General features: G+C 34.8%; 1 long non-coding RNA gene across 1 annotated transcript in view; it reads left to right on the top strand.

The window, feature by feature from the left end:
• Positions 1–20,653, top strand: part of LOC110597829 (uncharacterized) — a 169,022-nt gene that overhangs the window by 78,842 nt on the left and 69,527 nt on the right. The window lies entirely within an intron of this gene.

Below are 20,653 nucleotides of genomic sequence, written 5' to 3'. Positions count from 1 at the left end.
GAGAGAGAAAAGCACAAAGAATTTTTAAAAATTTTAAAATATGAATCTAAAACTTAAATATTCTAATCAAATGTTCTAGTCCTCAAAACAACTGATTCATGAAAAATAACTGGCTTAAAAAATGCTAGAAATGAGGAAAATAAACAAATATTCATATGTATAAATGTCTATGTACCACTAAGGTCACAATTAAGCAGAAAAAAGAAAAAAAGTCTCATTGAGAAGTTAAAGAATTACTTTCATTAACAGTAAGATTCCCAGCTTCCCTCCTCAGTGTCTAGGTGTGTTTGTCTGGAATATATTTGCTCCATACTCAGGGTGGGGGGGGGAGAGAGAGAGAGAGAGAGAGAGAGAGAGAGAGAGAGATAGATAGGTAATCTCATAGGTGGAACTCCTAGGTGAGGTGTAAGTTTAGGTAGGTTCTAGGGTCTTTGCTGAATGCCAATTGGTCTGAATATTTTAAATCAGTTCACCTATAGTGCCCAGCAATTGCTAGTCCATGCAGGAAGACTGTACCCCTGGGTTCCACTTATGTGGTTGAGGAGCCAATTCTTAGTGTGGGGTCCTCAATGATGCAGTGGACTTTCTGGTTTCCAAATGGAATCTATCCCATCCCTATCCTTTTAAATTCCTAGCCAGGTGCATCTCTCCCAACCTACCTGCAAGCAGTGGGATTGGAAGGGTATCGGGGAGAGCTGCATGGGCTTCTATGACTAGTAGATCCTTGTGTAAACCCCTCTCCATGTTTGATTGTTCTCCTACCCACTTAGGAACACTGTCATGTATTGTGGGTTTGCCATGCTTGTATTTTGAGCCAAATTTGGGTTTGCCAGGAATTGGCTCCCCCAGCTGCCATTTGTCCCCTGTGCCATAGCTACAAAATGGTTCCTTCCTCTGTCCTATACATGCAGCCAGAAGAAATGGGGCTTCTTTCCCAATCAAGCATATTGTGCAACATGCCTTTCATTTTAGTCGGGCAGTGTCTTTGATTTGTAAACTTTCTGTGCCCAGACATACTTCAGGCCTCTTAAAAATGCTGGTTCCCTTAATTTCCTTATTCCTCCACTTTGCTTGTGGAGGGACTGCTCTAGCTGCTGCCTCTCTGGCATTGGCAGCTGATGTGGAGCTTGAGATTTCTTATTATATCCAACCTCCTGACTCCCTGATCTGCTTTGATGTCCAGTATTAAATTCCTGTAAATCCCCCCACCTTTTGTTTTTGTTCACCCACTTTGCTGAGAAGCTGCCTACCTGCTTTCTTGGTTTCATGCCATGGAACAGCCAGGAAAGTGATCTTCTCTATTCCACCATCTTGTAAAACCTTAAAATTTTATCAAGGTATTTTATATACCATAAATTTACTCTTGTATAGAATTAAGAAGCATGATCACAAAGTTATAACATTATCAGTAGCCCCAAGACTCCCTTTACTCATTAGCCAATATGCTCTTCAAAATTCATCCATGTGATATAATTTAACAGTGCTTCATGCCTTTCTTTTTCTAACCAAATATTCAACAATTTGTGCTACATCTAAAAAATTCCCTTATTAGTTGATAGACATTTGGTTTATTTCTATTTTTTAGTGTTATAAATAATGCTGCTAGGAACATTTGTTGCAAGTTTTGCTGTGAGCATATATCTTCATTTTTCTAGTATATATGCCTAGGAGTAGATTTTTTGAGTCATTATTATAACCCTATGTTTAATTAGGAAGTGGTGAACTGTTTCCAAAGTGGATATATCATCTTCCATTCCAACTATCCATGTATGAGGGTTCTGATTCCTCCACATCCTTGCCAACACTTGTTATGTGATATTCTGAGTGTAGCCATCCCAGTGGGTATGAAGTGGCATCTCATTTGGGTTTGATTTGCATTTCTATGACGATTAATGGTGTTTAGCATCTTTTCATATGCTTGTTGACCAATTGAATATTTTTGTCCAATTACTTTGCCCATTTTAAAAATGGATTATTTAATTTTTCTTGAATTATAAATTCTTTTTTTAAATATAAAGCTTTTTAAAATTATAGGGTGTTTATTTTGCATTTTTAAGGCAGACATGGCTAATATTAAGTATCTTAGTACCCTGACTTAGAGTTCTTTTCTTATGATTCGTTCTCTAGTAAAATATCATTCTATCAGAATTATTTCCTTATTCAAAAAAATTTTTTATCAATACATATCAAATATACGGAATGGTATGTTTCATTGTGGCATATTTATACATACAGAAAAACACAATTTGATCAATTTTCACTCCCCAATATCCCTACCCTCTTTCTCCCTCCCTTCCCCCATCCCCTTCTTCTACCCTAATGTTCTTTCCTCTGCTTTCATGGCATTGCTTTTCTCCTGTAGCTTCTGCATATGAGAGGAAAACATTGGTTATTTTCTCTCTGAATCTGACTTATTTTGCTAATAATTTATGTTCTCCTGTTCCAAGAAAATGGATTTTTTCTTGCAAATGGCATAATTTCCTCCTTTATGACAGAATAAAACTCCATGTATATATCACACTTTCTTTTTCCATTTATCTATTGATGAAAACCTAATCAAGATGTAGAATCGGCTTATTGGAATTGTGCTTTAAAATTATATGAATATGCACACATCTCTAAATTATGTTGACTTTAATTCTTTTGGATAAATATCAAGGAGCAGTATAGTACATGATGATTCTATATTTAGCTCTTTGAAGAACCTCCATACTGATTTCCATAGTGGCTATCCTAATTTACACTTCTCACAAACAAACAGTATGAGTCCCTCCACCCCCACCAATCTTCACCAGAATTTATCATTATCTATACTGATGGTTGCCATTCTAACTGGAGTAAGATGGAATCTGTGTAGGGTTTTTTTTTTTTTTTTGCTACTAGGGATTTAACCTCAGGGTGCTAAGGTATTGAGGCATGTCTCCAGCTCCCCATTCATCCATTTCTTTGAGACAGGGTCTTGTAAAGAAATCAAAAGGAGACAGAAGTAAGATGCAGAGGCGGCAATGGCTAAGAGGCAAAATGGCTGCTCATCTGAACTTCTGGCTTTATTTATATCAATAGGTTATAATCAGTCACAATGTAAGATGTTTTGCTTATGATTAGTCATGTGCTCTGGCCAAGCATACATCGGTTATCTCAAGAGTACCTGGGAAAGACTGCAAAATATTACAACCATGGGAAAGGGGGTGCCTATTATCCCCTGGGAGTTTGCTCATTGGAGGAACACTGCCTTGTACATTTCCATGGTCAGAATCTCTAGAGGGTCTCCCTAAGTTTCTTAGGGCCTTGCTAGTTTGCTGAGGCTGGCTTTTAACTTGCATTTCTCCTGCCTCAGCCTCTTGAGTTGCTGGGCTTACAGGCATGTGCCACCATGCCCAGTTTCAGTGTAGTATTGACTTGCATTTCCCTGAAAGCTAAAGATGCTGAACATTTTTTTTCATATAGTTGTTGGCCATTTGTATTTCTTTTTTGAGAAGTGTCCATTTCATTTATTCATTTATTAATTGGATTATTCAATGTTTTAATGTTTTTTGAGTTCTTTATATATTCTGGATCATAATCCTTGTCAGAAGATCAGCTGGCAAAGATACCCCATTCTGTTGATTGTTAACTTTTTCCTTTGTGGTGCCTTTTTAATTTTCTGCCATCCCACTTTTATTTCCTGAGCTATGAGGATGCTATTCATGTGGTCTTTTCCTGTGCCTTTACGTTGAAGTGTTTCCTTTATTTTTCTTCTAACAGTTGCAAAGTTTCCAGTCTTATACTTAATTCTTTGATCTTTAGTTCAGGATGAGAGATAGGAATCTAGTTTCATTCTTCCACATGAGGTTGTCTTTTCTCCAGTGTATGCTTTTGGCACTCTGTCAAAAATCAAATGGCTGAAGCTCTATGGATTTGTCATCTTGTCTTCTATTTTATTCCATTGGTCTGTGTGTCTATTTTTGTCAGTTCTTTACTGTTTTGTTTTTTTTAAACTATGGCTCTATAGTATAATATGAAATTGGGTATTGTGATGCTTCCTTCCAGCACCACTCTTTTTACTCAGGAATGCTTTGATTATTCTGAGCCTTTTGTTCTTCCATATAAATTTTAGGAGTTTTTTTTCTAGTTGCATGAGGAATGTCACTGGTATTTTTGACTGGAAGTGCATTAAATCTGTAGATTGCTTTTGGCAATATGGCCATTTGACACTATTCTGTCTATCCATAAACATGGGGTCTTTCCATCTTCTAGTGTTGTCTTCAATTTCTTTATTCAGTGTCCCATAATTTCCATTGTAGAGGTCTTTTCCTTCTTTGTTTAGGTTTATTCTTAGGTTTATTTTTGGTACTGGGGATTGCTCTCGGGGGCATTTGGCCTCTGAACCACATTCCCAGCCCTATTTTGTATTTTTATTTAGAGTCGGGGTCTCTCTGGTTTGCTTAGCACTTCACTTTTGCTGAGGCTGGCTTTGAACTCATGATCCTTCTGCCTTAGCCTCCCAAGTCGCTGGGATTACAGGCATGCACCACTGTACCTGGCTAGTCTTAGGCATTTTTAAAAACTAATGTGAATGGAAATTTATTTCTGTCACAGTGGATTCATCATTGGTGTATAGAAAAGATACTAACTTTTCTATATTGATTTTTGTATCTTGGTTTGCTGAATTTGCTTGTCAGCTCTAGAAGTCTTTTGGTGGAAATTTTATGATCTTTGAATTACAGCATCATCCTGTGCAAGAGGGGATAATTTGACTTCATTTCTTACTCATATCCCTTTTCTTTATCTTGCCTAATTGCTGTGGCTAAAGCATCAAGTACTATATTGAATTGTAGTGGTGAGAGTATACATCCTTGTTCCTGATTTTAGAGAAAATGCTTTCAGATTTTCCACATTCAATGTGCAGTTTTATGGGGATTTGTCTCATATGACCTTGATTTCATTGAGGTAGTCCTTCTATCCCTGTTTTCTTCAGTTTTTTTTTTTGTCATAAAAGCATATTGAATTTTATCAAGGGCTTTTTCTGCATCTACTGAGATGATCATGGGTTTTTTCTTTTATGTCCTTAGTTCTATTTATGTGGTGTATTACATTTACTGATTTGCATGCATTGAACCATCCTGGAATCCTGGGAATGAAATCAACTTGGTCATGGTGTATGATTTTTAATGTATTATTGAATTTGATTTGCTAATATCTCATTGAGTATTTTTGCATCTATTGATTATCAAGGATATTGGTCTGTAGTTTTCTTGAAGTTATCTAGTTCTCTAGTTTTGATATCAGAAATACAGGTTTTGTAAATGAGTTTGGAAACATTGCTTCCTTTTCAATTTCATGGAATAATTTGAGGAGTATTGGCATTAGTTTTTATTTAAAAATCTGGTAGAATTCAGCTGTGAATCTCTCTGGTGTGTGTTTTTATTTTTAGGGAAGTTTTTATTACCTTTTCAATCTCATTGCTTGTTATTGGTCTGATTAGGTTTTCTATATCTTCTTGATTTGATTTCAGTAGGTGGTTTACATATTTGTCAAATTTTTCTAAGTTATCTAGTTTATTAGAATATGCATTTTCAAAATAGTCTAATAATCCTCTGGATTTCAGTTGTGACCATTATAATATCCCCATTTTGTCTCTAATTTTATTAATTTTGGTCTTATCCCTCTTCTGATTATTTTGGTTAGAGGTTCATCAATTTTGTTTATATTTTTAAAGGATCAACTCTTCATTTCATTGATCCTTTGTATTCTAGTTTTTATTTAATTTCAACTCTAATTTTTATTTATTTCCTTCTAGTTTTGGATTTTTTTCTAACCTTTAAGATTCATTATCATAAGTTGTTTACTTAAAAATAAAAATAAAAAAGATGATCTTAAGTAAATAACTTATGATAATGAATCTTAAGGGTTAGAAAAAAATTCAAAAATAAAAATAAAAAAGATGATCTTATTTTTAAAAATTCTTATTTAGATCATCTTTTTTAAATGTAGGCACTCATAACTAGAAACTTCCCTCTGATAACTGCTTTTGCTGTATTCCAGATATTTTGATATGTTGTGTTTCTGTCTTCATTTTATTCTAAGAATTTTAAAATTTCCCTCTTAATTTCTTCACTGACCCACTCATGTAAAAATGTATTGTTCAAACTCCATGTATTTGTACATTTTCTGTAGCTTTTCATATTATTTCTAGTTTCATTCCATTGTGTTCTGTAAAGATATAAAAGTTTCAATTTTATTTTATTTTTGTATCTGCTAAGACTTGTTTTAGCCTAAAATATGGTCAGTTTTGGAGAAAGTTTCATAACTGACTGGATATTCAGTTCGGTTTTTGGAAAAAACTATTTGTAGAAGTTTGTTAGGTTCAATTGATTTACAGTATAATTTAAAATCTGATGTGTCTTTATTGGTTTTTTTTTTCCCTGTCTAGATGACCTGTTAATGAGAGGGATGTATTGAAGTCTTCACTATTATTTTATTAGGGCTAATCAGTTCCTTTGTATTGAGTAATTTATGTAATTGGGTACACGGACATTTGAAGCATAAATATTTATAATTGTTTTATATTCTTATTGGATTTTCTTTAAAATATTTTTCAGTTGTTGATGGACATTTAAAAAATTTCTTTATATATGGTGCTGAGAATTGAATCCAGTTCCTCACACATGTTAGGCAAGTGCTTTACTGCTGAGCCACAACCCCAGTCCCTGAGTTGTTTTCATTACCAATATGTAATGATCTTTGTCTCATCTGACTGATTTTGGTTTGCAGCCTGTTTTGACTGATATGAGAGTGGCTGTTTTCAGGTTCCATATACCTAGATATTATTTTTCTATCCTTTCACTTTTAGTCTCTAGATGTCTTTATCTATACAACTAGGTTATGTTTTTTTTTTTAATCCAGTCTGCTAGGCTCTTTTAATTGGAGTAGTAAGGCCACTTACATTCAGCATTATTTTATTTTATTTTTTATTTTTAAAGAGTGAGAGAGGGGAGAGAGAGAGAGAGAATTTTTTAAATATTTTTTAGTTTTTGGCAGGCACAACATCTTTGTATGTGGTGCTGAGGATCGAACCCGGGCCGCACGCATGCCAGGTGAGCACGCTACCACTTGAGCTACATCCCCAGCCCCTCAGCATTATTTTTAAAAACTATATTTTAGTTGTAGTTGGACACAATACCTTTATCTTATTTATTTTTGTGTGGTACTGGGGATGGAACCCAGGGCCTCACACATGCTTGACAGGTGCTTTACCACTGAGCCACAACCCCAGCCCAAATTCAACATCATTATAGAAAGATATTTATTATCTTTACCTACCCTGTCACCTTCTTTTATTTCAATGTTTTAATCAATCCTAATTCTCATGTGCATATTTATTTTTCTAATGTAACTTATTCTTTTCCATTCTCTTTTTGGTTATTCTTGTCTATGCTGTATTCCTATAAGTGTCTTCTATAAGGCTGGCTTATAGTGGTCATGTGTTCCTTTTAATTTATACTTGGAAGATTTTTTAAATTTGATTATGAAGTATAACTTTGCTGGATATTAGTAATTTAGGTTGATAGAACGATGTCTTTCAAGCCCTGAAAGAAAACTGTGTCCTCCTGGCTTTTAGAATTTCTTCTGAGAAATCTGTTATTCAAATGGGTTTGCCTTTATGAATGACTTGGCACTTTTCTCTTGAAGCTTTTAAAATTCATTCTTTCTTTGAATTTTTTTTGGAAGTTTAACTATAAGATATCATGGAGTGTTTGTTTTCTGGTCATTTTGTTTGAAGTTCTAAATGCCTGCAGTACATGTGTGTTCATTTTATTCTTAAGATTTGGGAAGTTTTCTGCTATTTCACTAAGCTTTTTATGCCATTAATCTATATCACCTCTCTTTCCTAAAGACTTACAAGACTTAAATTTGCCTAATAATGTTGTCTCAGAATTCTTGTTTATTGTTTCTTCTTTTCCACCCACTTTATTACTGAATATTCTAATTCCCATGCTTTGTCTATGAGCACTGATATTTTTTTCTTCTGCCTAATATAACAGATTTGCCACTGAGTCTTTTATTTGACCAAGTTTTTCATTTCCAAGAAATGAGATGTTTGGTTATTTTTCAGAATCTCGATCTCATTATTGAAATGCTCTTTCATATTATGTATATTTTCATTAGTTTATTTCTTCAATTTCTTTTTTGATCATTTTAACAATCAACTTTTAAAAATTGTGTTTTTAGTTTTTGATGGACCTTTATTTTATTATTTATGTGGTGCTGAAAATCAAACCCAGTGCCTCACACGTGGCAAGGCATGCACTCTACCACTGAGCTACAATTCCAGCCCCTTACCAATCAACCTTTTGAACTCTTTCTAGTATTCCCTCCACTTTAATGACTATGGGATCAGTTATTTGAATGTTATGAACTTTTAAAATTAATTTTTAAATAACATCTTATTATGTTTCTTGTACTTCTATATTGATATTTGTGCATCTGTTGGGATGGATTTCCCTTTAACTATTATCAGGGTCTTTTAAAATGAGCTGCTTTCTCTTTACTATGTGGCCTGGGCTGGGGGTATATCTCGGTGTAAAAGTGCCCTCATGAATGTGACTGTGGTGCTATGATCAATCCCTAACATTGCTTTGAGAGGAAAGGATAATCACCAGTAACTGCAGTCATTACTTCAGATTATACCATAGACTAACAAACCATAAAAACTTAAAAATTTATTTTATAATTCCCCTAGTCCAAAAGTAGAAAAAGAAGTAATACTCTAGACTGAAAAAATTTGGTACTGAAGTAAAATTGCCATTAAACTGTATAAGGTAGGGGGGAAAAAAGCAGGGGGGAAAAAGAAGCAGAATAAATAACAAAAATAAATAAAAGGGGTTGGAGTACAGACATAAATAATAATACAAGAATATATAAATAAAAAAACCCAATTGACAATTCAAAACATTAACAAAACAAAATTGAGTTAAAGTATGCAAATAATGGAGCCAATCAAATCACAAAAGACAATACCAGTGAGAGAAACCTAACATTAAGGAATCTAAATTTATTCTTTGCAAAGATATTTGAGATAAACTTCTCACTGGTCATTTCAGATTTGGACTCTGTTAGGTTTTGGGAGACTTAGTAAATGACCATGCTTCCTCATATTGCCCTCTTAAGTTTCTCTGGGAATGGAGTTAGCCTCATACTAGCCATCTCTATGGTGGGTTGGTGAGCTATATACTTAAGATTCTCCCATCTACCTCAGTTTTCTGTTTTAAACATTGTATAGAACTTTGGTCTTGTCACCTATCCACATGGACTTCATTCCATCCATCTTTAGTCCAAATCTAGCTGGTTCTCACAGTTCCCTGGCATATCTAGGTACCTAATATATCTCTGGAGGGTCAGAGGCAAGGGTCTCTGATTGTCAGATCTCTGGCTGTGCCTGGAACCTTGTGTGTTCACCTGGAGAAATGCCACACTTGCCTAGAGCTATCAAAGAAGGTGTTAGTATGCATCTATGTAATTTTCAGGGTGTGCAAGGTGTGGCAACCCAGTGGCAGAGGCTTAGCAGCCCTGTGCCTGAGGCTCATGGCTTTGTACTCTGGTAGAGTCATGCTCTATCTGTCCCACTCTACTCCCATTGTCAGTGTTGGGGATAGGGAAGTGTCTTGACAGCCTTCTGCTTACAGAGATCCCACTACACAGGTTACTCAGACCACCATTTCAAAGGCATGTGTTCTAATGGTATTTGCTGTTATCTGCAGGTGGGATGAAGATGAAGGGATTAATCCCTTTCAGGGTCATAGGTTTAGGTGTGGTTCTACAAAATGGCTTCTGACTCATTTTCTATTAGTTAAGTGAGAGAAGTAGAGAACTTCTTTCTCATCAGGTGGCTTTGTGCCCCTTCCTCAGCCTACCTTGGTCTTTTTCCTCTATTGCTATTTCAGAAGTAAGCTTGTTAGCCTTGCCTCTCCTTTCTTTTTCCTTTATTAACCTTCCCCTAATACCTGCCCTGATGCTGCAAGTGTAGGGTTGAAATTAATGAATTCTTTCCTGTTTTCTGTTCCATTAACCAGAATGTCCACATCCAAGTCTCTCAATGTCTAATATTATGTCTCAGTGCAATCCTCCATCAGCCACCTTTCCAATCAGCTGTTTTTTCTGCTTTCTGATTTCAAATGGTGATGGATTAGCAAATCCTATTTCCACCATCTTGATTCCTCTTGAATTATGAGTTCTTTATATATTTGAGAACTTGTCTCTTATTGGTTGTATGAATTGAAAATATTGTCTCCTTTTCAGTAGATGGTCTTTTCACTTTCTTGGGTTTTTTTTCCACAAAAGATTTTAATTTTGATGAAATCAAATTTATTTTTTTCTTTGGGCTTTGTATAAGAGCCATTGCTTAACCCAAGGACCCAGATTTATATTTATATTGTCTTCTAAGAATTTTATAATTTTAGCTCTTATACTAAGGTCTATGACTTATTTTGAAATTCTTATGGTGTAAGATAGAGGTTCAGCTGGGTGTGGTGGCACATACCTGTAATCCCAGTGGCTTGGGAGGCTAAGACAGGAGAATTGAAAGTTCAAGTAGAATCTCAGCAACTTAGTGAGGCCCTAACCAACTTCAGTGTCCCTGAGTTCAATACCCAGTTACCCCCCCCCCCACAAAAAAACCAAACTACCAAAAAATGAAATAAAGATCTAAATAAAAATTATCCTTGTCCATGATTGGAAGATTTAACACTATTATGATGAATCTTTAAGCTGATTAATAGTCATTCTTAACTGAATCCCAGATTACTGCTTTATGGAAACTGATTCTCAAGTTCAGACAGAGTTGCCAAGGAATGAGTAGTGAGAAGAAAAAATCTTCAAAAAGTAGGATGACTTGCAATTTTTTCTTTAAAATATACCACAGAACAGTACTATGGAGGCAGGACAACATTGGTATATCGATAGATAAAACTGACCTAAACAATAGCTCAATAAAACGGAGTGGGAAGCCCCAAAATAAAGCCATATGTCTGTGGCTAAATGATCTTTGATAAAGGGACCAAGACAATCCAATGGGGAAAGAAGTCTTTTCCAATAAATAATGCTGGGACAACTGGATAGTCGCATGCAAAAGAATGAAGTTTGACACCCTCCTCCCCTGAATTATTTTTTTGTACCAGGAATTGACCTCGGGGGGCACTCGACCACTGAGCCACATCCCATGCCCTATTTTGTATTTTGTTCAGAGATACAAATGTCTCACTGAATTGCTTAGCACCTTGTCATTGCTGAGGCTGGCTTTGAACTTGTGATCCTTCTTCCTCAGCCTCCCGAACTACTGGGATTATAGGTGTCTGCCACTGTGCTCAACTTAATAGTTACTTCAGTATAAGTTTTTCAATTTTTTACTAAATTTATTCCTCATTATCTTTAAACATTTTTATTTTTTGAAATGCTTTATTGACATATTTATGGGATGAAGTAGGTAATTCAATACATGTATACAATGTGTAATGGTCATATCTGGATCATTATTTCCATCTCCTTAAACATTTATCATTTCTTTGTGCTGGGGAACCTTCTAATTCCTCTCTTCTAGTTTTTTTTTTTAAATGTATAAAATGTTGTAAACTCTAATTATCCTACAGTAACATGGAATACTAGAATTTATTATACCTATGTAACTGTATTTGGGTACCAGTTATCTAACCACCTTCTATCTTCATTCCTATGCTTCCTAAACTCTAGTGAACAGCATTCTACTTTTTTCTATGAAATCAATTTTTTTTGGCTTCATTTTGAGTGAGAACATGCAGTGTTTGTTTTTCTGTGCCTGGATTATTTCACTTAAACCAGTTTTCTCTAGTTCCAGCCTGTTGCTGCAAATCATAGGATTTCATTATTTTCATGGCTGAATAATAATTGTGTATATATATGCCACATTTTAAAATCTATTCATTCATCAATGTATACCTCAGTTGACTCCATACCTTGGCTATTGTGAATAGTGTTGCAATAAATGTGAATACAGTGTCTTTTTGACTACCTCATTTCATTTTCTTTGGACACACACACAAGTGTATCCTGACCAGCATTTAAAAAAATTATACAATTATAGTTACTCTAACTGGGGTGAGTTGATATCTGTTTTTAGTTTTGATTTGCATTTCTGTTCTATTGATGTTGAGCATTCTCCCCATATATTTATCTTCTTTTGAGAAATGTGTATTCAAATCACATATCCACCTTTGAATTAGCTTGTTTTTTATGCTGTTGAGTTTTTTGAGTACCTTATCAATTCTGAATGTTATATTATTATAAAATGAATAGTTTGCAAATATTTTCTTTGTTTTAAGTTGTTCTTTCACTCTATTGATTGTTTCCTTTGCTGTGCAAAAACTTCTTAGTTTGATATAATCCAATTTGCTTGGGTCAATGGGCAGTGACCATGGACTGAAACCTATGAAACCAGAAAAGAGAAAAAAAAAATCCTCCTTATAAGTTGATCACATCAGGTGTTTTCTCACAATGAAAATCTGATTAACAGATTTTTTTTTTGAGTAAGACTCCAAAGACCCAGTTTGATATATAATAGGATTATATGAAACTAAGAAGTTTTTGTATTTTCAATATCTTGAAGTGTTTCAGCTGTTTTCTTTCTGTAGGCCCATAGTTTTAGATATTACATTTAGGTCTTTATCTATTTTGAGTTGAATTTTTAAATATAGTGTTTTATTTTGGATGTGAAATGTCCCTCAAAGGTCATTGTGTTAGCGGTTTGGTTGCTAGCCTGTCACTCTTGGGAGGTGGTGCAACTTTTAAGAGGTGGGGCCTAGTGGAAAGAGATTAGTTTTTTGGGGTCATGCATTTGAAGGGGATATTGAGACCCTGGCCCTGTTCTCTCTGCTTCCTGTCTGCCTTGGGGTGAGCAACTCCACCATCATGCAATCCTGGCATGAGGTGCTGTGCTGCCACAGGCCCCCAGACAATGGGCCAAGTGATGTGGACTGAAACCTATGAAACTAGGAGGGGGGTAAAAACCCAAAACATTTCCTCCTTATAAGTTGATCATCCCAGGTGCTTCCTCACAATGATGAAAATCTGATTAGCACAGTGATCGACATCTAGCTTCATTCTTCTGCAGTTTTCCCAGACCATTTATTGATGGTGTATGTTTACCTTTCTCCAGTGTATATTTTTGGTAACTTTTTTGAAGATCTATCAAGTATAGATGAATGGTTTTGTTTCCATGTTCTCTATTCCATTGTTCTAAGTGTCAATTTTTATGCCAGTACTAGGCCACTGTGGTTACCGATAGATTTGTGTAGTGGGCTTTGAGTTCAAGTATTGTGATGCTTTCAACAAAATGATGATGTTGTTGTTGTTCAATAATGCTTTGGGTTTTTGATCTGAGGATTTTTGTGGTTCCATGTGAAAATTTGGGATTTTCCTCCTATTTCTGTAAAGAATGCCATTGATATTTTGATGGGAATTACATTGAATCTGTAAATCAGTTTGGGTAACCATGCATGTTTTAACTACATTTCTTTCAATCCATGAGCAAGGGATATCTTTCCATTTTCTTCATGTCCTTTTCAATTTATTTTCAGTGTTGTATAATTTTTATTAGTGAAGATCATTTATTTCTTGGTTATATTAATCTTGAGTATTTTTTATTATAATTGTAAATGAGACTTTCTTTCTCAGCAAGGTTTTTATTGGTGTGTAAAAAGGCCATTGGCTTTATGTTGATTTTTGTTATCTTGCAACTTTACTGAATTTGTTTAGCTTCTAACATACATCTGGTGAAGTCTTTATTTTTTTTTCTATATTTAAAATCATGTCATCTGCAAACAGATAATTTTTCTTTTTCCTATTTGGATGTTCTTTATTTCTTGCCTTATTGCACTGGTTAAGACATCTAATATCATGTTGAATAAGAGTAGCGAAAGTGGATATTCTTGTCTTATTCATGATCCTTGAGGGAAATGATTTCAGATTCTCCTCAGTATAATTTTTGTCTGAGTTTGTCAAATGTAAATTCATTGTATTGAGGTACATTGCTGCCACACCTATTTTGTTGAGGGTTTTTATCATGAAGAGAAGCAGAATTTTGTCTAATGATTTTTCAGCATTTATTGAGAAGATCATATGTATTTTGTCATGCATTCTGTTGATGTGATATATTTATTGACTTGCGTATGTCAAATCATCCTTAAATCCTTGAGATAAATCCTGCTTGATCATTGTATTTAATCCTTTTATATGCTGTTGGGTTTTGTTTGCTAGTATTTTGTTGAGAATTCTTGCATCTATGTTCATGTGGGATAGTTTGTATTTTTCTTATTTATGTCATTGTCTAGTTTTGGCACCAGCAATTCTAGGCTCACAGAAATGAGTTTGGAAGTATTTAAGAAAAGGAGCCCTTAAACATTTTATAATCATTTGAGAAGAATTGGTGTTGGTTCTTTAAAAGTTTGGTAAAAAATTTAGCAGTGAAGCCATTGGTTCTGGTCCTTTTCTTTGTTGGAAGACTTGATTACTGATTTAATACAGTTATAGGCTGTTTTATAACTGCTCCCCCACCCCCACACTGGAGATTGAACCCAGGGCCTTGCACATGCTAGGCAAGCACACTACCGTTGAGCTACATCCCCAGCCTGGTTCAGGTTTTCTGTAACTTCAATTTTGGTAGGTTTTACTTGTCAAGAAATTTACTCATTTCTTCTGGGTTTTCTGGCATGTAGTTGCTAACAGTCCACAACTATCCTTTGTATTTTTATAGTATCAGTTGTAATGTCTTTTTCATCAGATATTATTGGGTCTTCTTTCTTATTGGGGGTAGCCTAGCTAAAGTTTTGTTAACTTTTAAAAAATCTTTTCCCAAAGCTGACTCTTCCTTTCATTAAAGCTTTTGTAATTTTTAGGTCTCTATTTTATAATTTCTGCTCTGATCTTTATTATTTCTTTCCTTCTACCAATTTAGGGCTTTAGTTGTTCTTCTCTAGGCACTTATTGCTATATACTCCCCTCTTTGTACTTCTTCTTCTTCTTCTTTTTTTTTTTTTTTGTATCCCGTAGGTTTTGGTATGTTGTGTTTACATTTTCATTTATTTTAAGAAATTCTTAAAATTTTCTTTTGGTTCTTCATTGGCCCGTTGGCCATTCAATTACATTGGCATGCTGTTTATTTAACATGTAATTGCACAATTTCTATAGTTCCTTTTGTTGATTTCTAGTGTTATTCCACTGTGGTCAGAGAAGATATTTTTTTATTGGTACATTATAATTATGATAATGGGATTCATTATGCCATATTTTTACATGCAAATAACAATTTGATCACTTATTCTCCAGTACCTTTCCTTTCCTATTCCTGATCTGCTTGCTCTACTCTATTGATCTCCCTTCTATTTAGTTCATTATAATTATATGTGACCATATATATAAATATATATACACATACATATCTATATATACATATGTATATATACACATTTATGATTCATTATGGTATATTCAATACATATAGCATAATTTGGTAGATTAGACATAGCATAATTTGGTAGATTTTATTCTCTAGGACTTATCCATGCCCTCCCTTCTTCCCTCCCTCTTGATACCCTTCCTCTTCTCTATGGGTCTTCCTTCTATTTTCATATTCCTGTCTCTCACTTGCTTCTTCATGAGAGAGAAATTTGACCCTTGACTTTCTGAGTCTGAATTTTTTCACTTAGCATGATGTTTTCCAATTCCATTCATTTTTTTCCTGCACTACATAATTTCATTCTTCTTTATGGCTAAATGCTGTGTGTATGGAGAGAGAGAGAGAGAGAGAGAGAGAGAGAGAGATTTTCTTTATCCTTTCATCTGTTGATGGACACTTAGGCTGTTTCCATAACTTGGCTATGAATTGCACTGCTATAAACATTTATATGCATGTATCACTATAGTAGCTGAGTATAGTTCTTTTGGATAAATACAAAGGAGTCGGATAGTTGATTCCATTCTTATTCTTTTAAGGAATCTCTATACTCCTTTCCAAAGTGGTTTAACTAATCTGCATTCTCACCAACAGTATATAAGTGTAACTTTTCCCCACATCCTCATCAGCAATTATTTTTCTTTGTGTTCTTAATGATTGTCATCCTGATTGGAGTAAGATGAAATCTATTTAAACTTTTTAAAATATATTCACTGTTTGCGTTTCTTCTTTTGAGAAATGCCTTTTGCCCCTTTATTAATTGGGTTATTAGGGTTTTTTTTGTTGCTAAGTTTTTGAGTTCATTATATACTGTAAATATTAATCCTCTCTCAGAAGAGTAGCTGGCAAAGATTTTCTTCCATTATGTAGGCTCATGTTTCCCTTGATGCAAAGAAGCTTTTTAATTCTATGCCATTCCATTTATTTTATTTTTTGAGCTTTAGAAATATTAATAAGGAAGTCAGTTCCTGCTCTTATGTTAGAGCATTGCCCCTTTTTCTTCTAGCAGTTGAAGTGTGTCTGATCTAATTTCTACAGCTTTGATTTACTTTGATTTTTATAGGGGGGTGAGAGATACAGTTTAATTCTTCTACAAGTACATATCCGGTTTCCCCAGCACCATTTGTTAAAAATGTTATCTTTTCTCCAACATGTTTTTGATGCCTTTGTCAAGGATTTGTCAAGGATCAGATGACTATCTATGTTATCTTCTATTGACCTTTATATGATTTTAATGCCAATACCATGCTATTTTTGTTATTATAGCTCTGAGGTATAATTTGAGGTTTGGTATTATAATGCCTTCAGGATCACTCTTATTGCTGAGAACTGCTTTGGCTATTCTGGGTCTTTTATTCTTTTTTTTTCTCACCAGAGTAAAAGGCATAAGTTTAATAGAAGGGAAGGGAAAAAAAAGACACTCTCAAGGAAGAGAATGAGTCCTCTCAGAAGAGAAAGACGGTGTACCCCTCCTGCCCTCTAGGAGTCCCAGGGAAGTTTCCAGAGAGTTCCACCCAGGTACTTCCTGAAAGAGAGGCTGGCATGGTGCTCACAGAGCTGGAGTTTAAGGAAATTGAGTCTCCCTGTTTTCCACTCAATATCCTGCCCCTTAATCAGGATTTTAATAGCCCCCAGCAAACTTTCTTTGTGAAATTTTGTTTTGGTTGCTAGAGGGATTGGGGATTGTGACATAGTTTTGGTGATAGGGAAGGTCCAAGCCACCTGGTAGGGTGTGACCTTATCTTGAAACAGTTTTTCCTAGAGGCATAATTATGGCTGGGGGAGGTTTTGACATATAAGACCCCATCTTCCAGATACTAATTTGTCAGATAAGATTCCCTGTGGTTTTCAGTCATCCTTTATTATCCTTTCCTGGTTACTCCTCCATGGCTGACTAGCTGTCTAGCATAGCTCCCCTTGAAGACTTGGGTCCCTGAATTCTTTTAGGGTATCTGGGTATCAGATCTGGCTGATTCCTGCTTGAGTGCATGAAATTGGGGAAATGAAGGTCCTTTTTTTTTTTTTTTTTTTTTAATCAGGTGGGGCATGGACAGGTAGGTGTATTTGGTATCAGGGAAGACCATAGATCCATGGTGGCAGTTGGTGGGAGATTGGATAAGGCATATATAGGGAAGAGATCATTCTAAGACAACAGTAAACAAGACATCAAGGGCTGGGGATGTGGCTCAAGCGGTAGCGTGCTTACCTGGCATGCGTGTGGCCGGGGTTGGATCCTCAGTACCACATACAAAGATGTTGTGTCCGCCGAAAACTAAAAAAAATAAATATTAAAGATTCTCTCTCTTAAAAAAAATCTTTATAAAAATATTTTGATGTCTTGTTTTTTTTTAAACAATTAGCACAAAACCATTTAGTATTATTAGTCTCTGAAAACCCCCAATATAGTAACTCATTAAACTTAAGGTCCAACATGGCATTGATATGAGTGGAGGCCATTTAAGGCTTTAGAAACATAAGGAGATTTGTTAGAAACATATAAAAACACTTAGTTTTTATAATGGCAAATGTATCCCCTTAAGTTATAGTTAAGATAATAAAAACATAAAAACAGTTATCTCATACCAGACAAAGGCACCATATAAATATATTGGAGAAAAGCTAGCCTCTTCAACAAATGGTGCTGGGAAAACTGGAAATTCATATGTAGTAGAGTAAAATTGAACACCTATCTCTCACTCTGCACAAAACTAAACTCAAAGTGGCTAAAGAACCTAAGCATTAGACCAGAGACCCTGTGCCTCCTAGAAAAAAAAGTAAGCCCAACTCTTCATCATTTTGGCTTAGAAACCAATTTCCTCAACAAGACTCTAAAAGTCCAAGAAGTAAAATCAAGAATCAATAAATGGGATGGAATCAAACCAAAAAGCTTCTTCACAGCAAAGGAAAATATCAAGAATGTGAACAGATAACCTATAGGATGGAAGAAAATCTTTGCAAACTATACCTCAGAACAATAATCTCCAGGATATACAAAGAACTCAACACCAGAAAAATGAATAATCCAATCAATAAATAGACAAAAGAACTGAACAAACTTCACAGAAGAAGAAATCCTAGTGGCCAATAAATGCGCAAAAGAACTGAATGAACACTTCACAGAAGAAATACTAGTGGTCAATAAATATATGAAATGTTCAATATCACTAGCAATTAAAGAAATACAAATTTAAACTACACTGAGTCCATCTCTAGTCATAATGGCAATTATTTTGAATACAAGTGAATAAATGTTGAGGATGTGGGGGAAAAGGTACACTTGTATATTGCTGGTGGGACTGCAAATTGACACAAGCACTCTGAAAAGCAGTATGGAGATTCATTGGAAAACTTTGAATGGAACCACCATTTGACCCAGTTATCCCACTCCTTGGTATATATCCAAAGGACTTAAAATCAATATACTATAGTGATGCAGCCACATCAATGTTTATAGCATCTCAATTCATAATTAGCTAAGCTATGGAACCAACCTAGATGCCCTTCAACAGATGAATAGATAAGATATACACAATAGAATATTACTCAGCCTTAAAGAAAAATGAAATTATGGCATTTGCAGGTAAATGGATGGAGCCGGAGAATATCATGCTAAGTAAAATAAGCCAAACCCCCAAAACAAAGGCTTAATGTTTTCTCTGATAAGTGGATGCTGATACATAATACAGGGTATGGGAGGAGAGTTAGGGAAGAATGAAGAAACTTTGGATTGGGATGGGGAGGGAAGGAGGTGAGAGGGTGGGAAGGATGGTGGAATGAGACAGATGTTATTACCCTTACATAATGTGTGATTACACTACTGATGTGACTCTGCTCCGTGTACAGCCAGAAGAATTAGAAGTTATGTTCCATTTGTGTAGAATGTCAAAATGCATTCTACTCATCTGTAACTAATTAGAATAAATTAAAAAATAATTTTGGATGTCAAGTTCCCAAAAGTAACGGGATGCTACTAGTAAGAATTATGTAATCAAGAAAGGCCTTGCTCTATTATACTCAAGGAAATAAACCAATCCCAAAGAACCAAATGTCAAGTATTTTCTCAGATATGCAGATTCTAGTTCACAATAAGGGTGGGGAGAGAATAGAGATAATTTGGACTAGACAGAAGGGAGTGAAGGGAGGGGAGTGGGCATGGGGTAGGAATAATGGTAGAATGAATCAGACATTATTACTCTGTATGATAACATGACCTGTGTAACTCTACATCATGTACAACAGATGAATGAGAAGTTATACTTCATTTATGTATGATGTGTCAAGATGCATTCTACTGTCATGTATAACTAATGAGAACAAATTAAAAAAATACACATACATAAAAATATTTAACAAAAAAAAAACAAATAACCCAATCAACAAATGGGCAAAGGAACTGAACAGGTAGTTCACAGAAATATAATGGTCAACAAATATATGAAAAAAATGTTTACCATCTCTAGCAATTAAAGAAATTCAAATTAAAACTACACTGAGAGTTCATCTCACTCCAGTTAGAATGGCAATGTCTAAGACTATAAGTAATGATAAATATTGGTGAGGATGTGGAGAAAAAGACACACTGATACATTGCTTGGGGGGAGTGTAACCACTATGGAAAGCAGTATGGAGATTCCTCAGAAAACTTAGAATGGAACCACCATTTGACCCAGTTACCCCCACTCCTCAGCATATACCCAAAGGACTTAAAATTGGCATACTATAATGATGTGGCCACATAAATATTTATAGCATCTCAATTTTTTGAGATATAATTTTGGGTTATTTGGTGACTTTAATGAATGAGCTCAGCAATAAATTTTCCTTATAACTGCCTTCATAGTGTCCCAGAGATTTTGATAAGTTGTGTTGCTATTCTCATTTACTTCAAAGTTTTTTTTAAAATTTCATCCCTAATTTCTTCTATCCCTTGATCGTTCAACAGCATATTATTTAGTATCCAGGTGTTAGAGTAGCTCTCTTATTTTTAATTTTATCATTGATAACCTAATTTTATTTCATTATGATCTGACAATGCAAGGTATCATTTCTATTTTTTATATTTGCTAAGGGATTCTTTATGGCATAGCATGATCTATTTGAGAAGGATTTTGCTGCTGAGAAGAAAGTATATAGTCATTAATGGGTGAAATATTCTATATATGTCTGGTAAGTCTAAATTATTAATTATATATT

This window comes from Ictidomys tridecemlineatus, chromosome 12, assembly GCF_052094955.1.
Source record: "Ictidomys tridecemlineatus isolate mIctTri1 chromosome 12, mIctTri1.hap1, whole genome shotgun sequence".
Classification (NCBI taxonomy): Eukaryota; Metazoa; Chordata; class Mammalia; order Rodentia; family Sciuridae; genus Ictidomys; species Ictidomys tridecemlineatus.
This window is presented reverse-complemented; position numbering and strand designations above follow the sequence as displayed.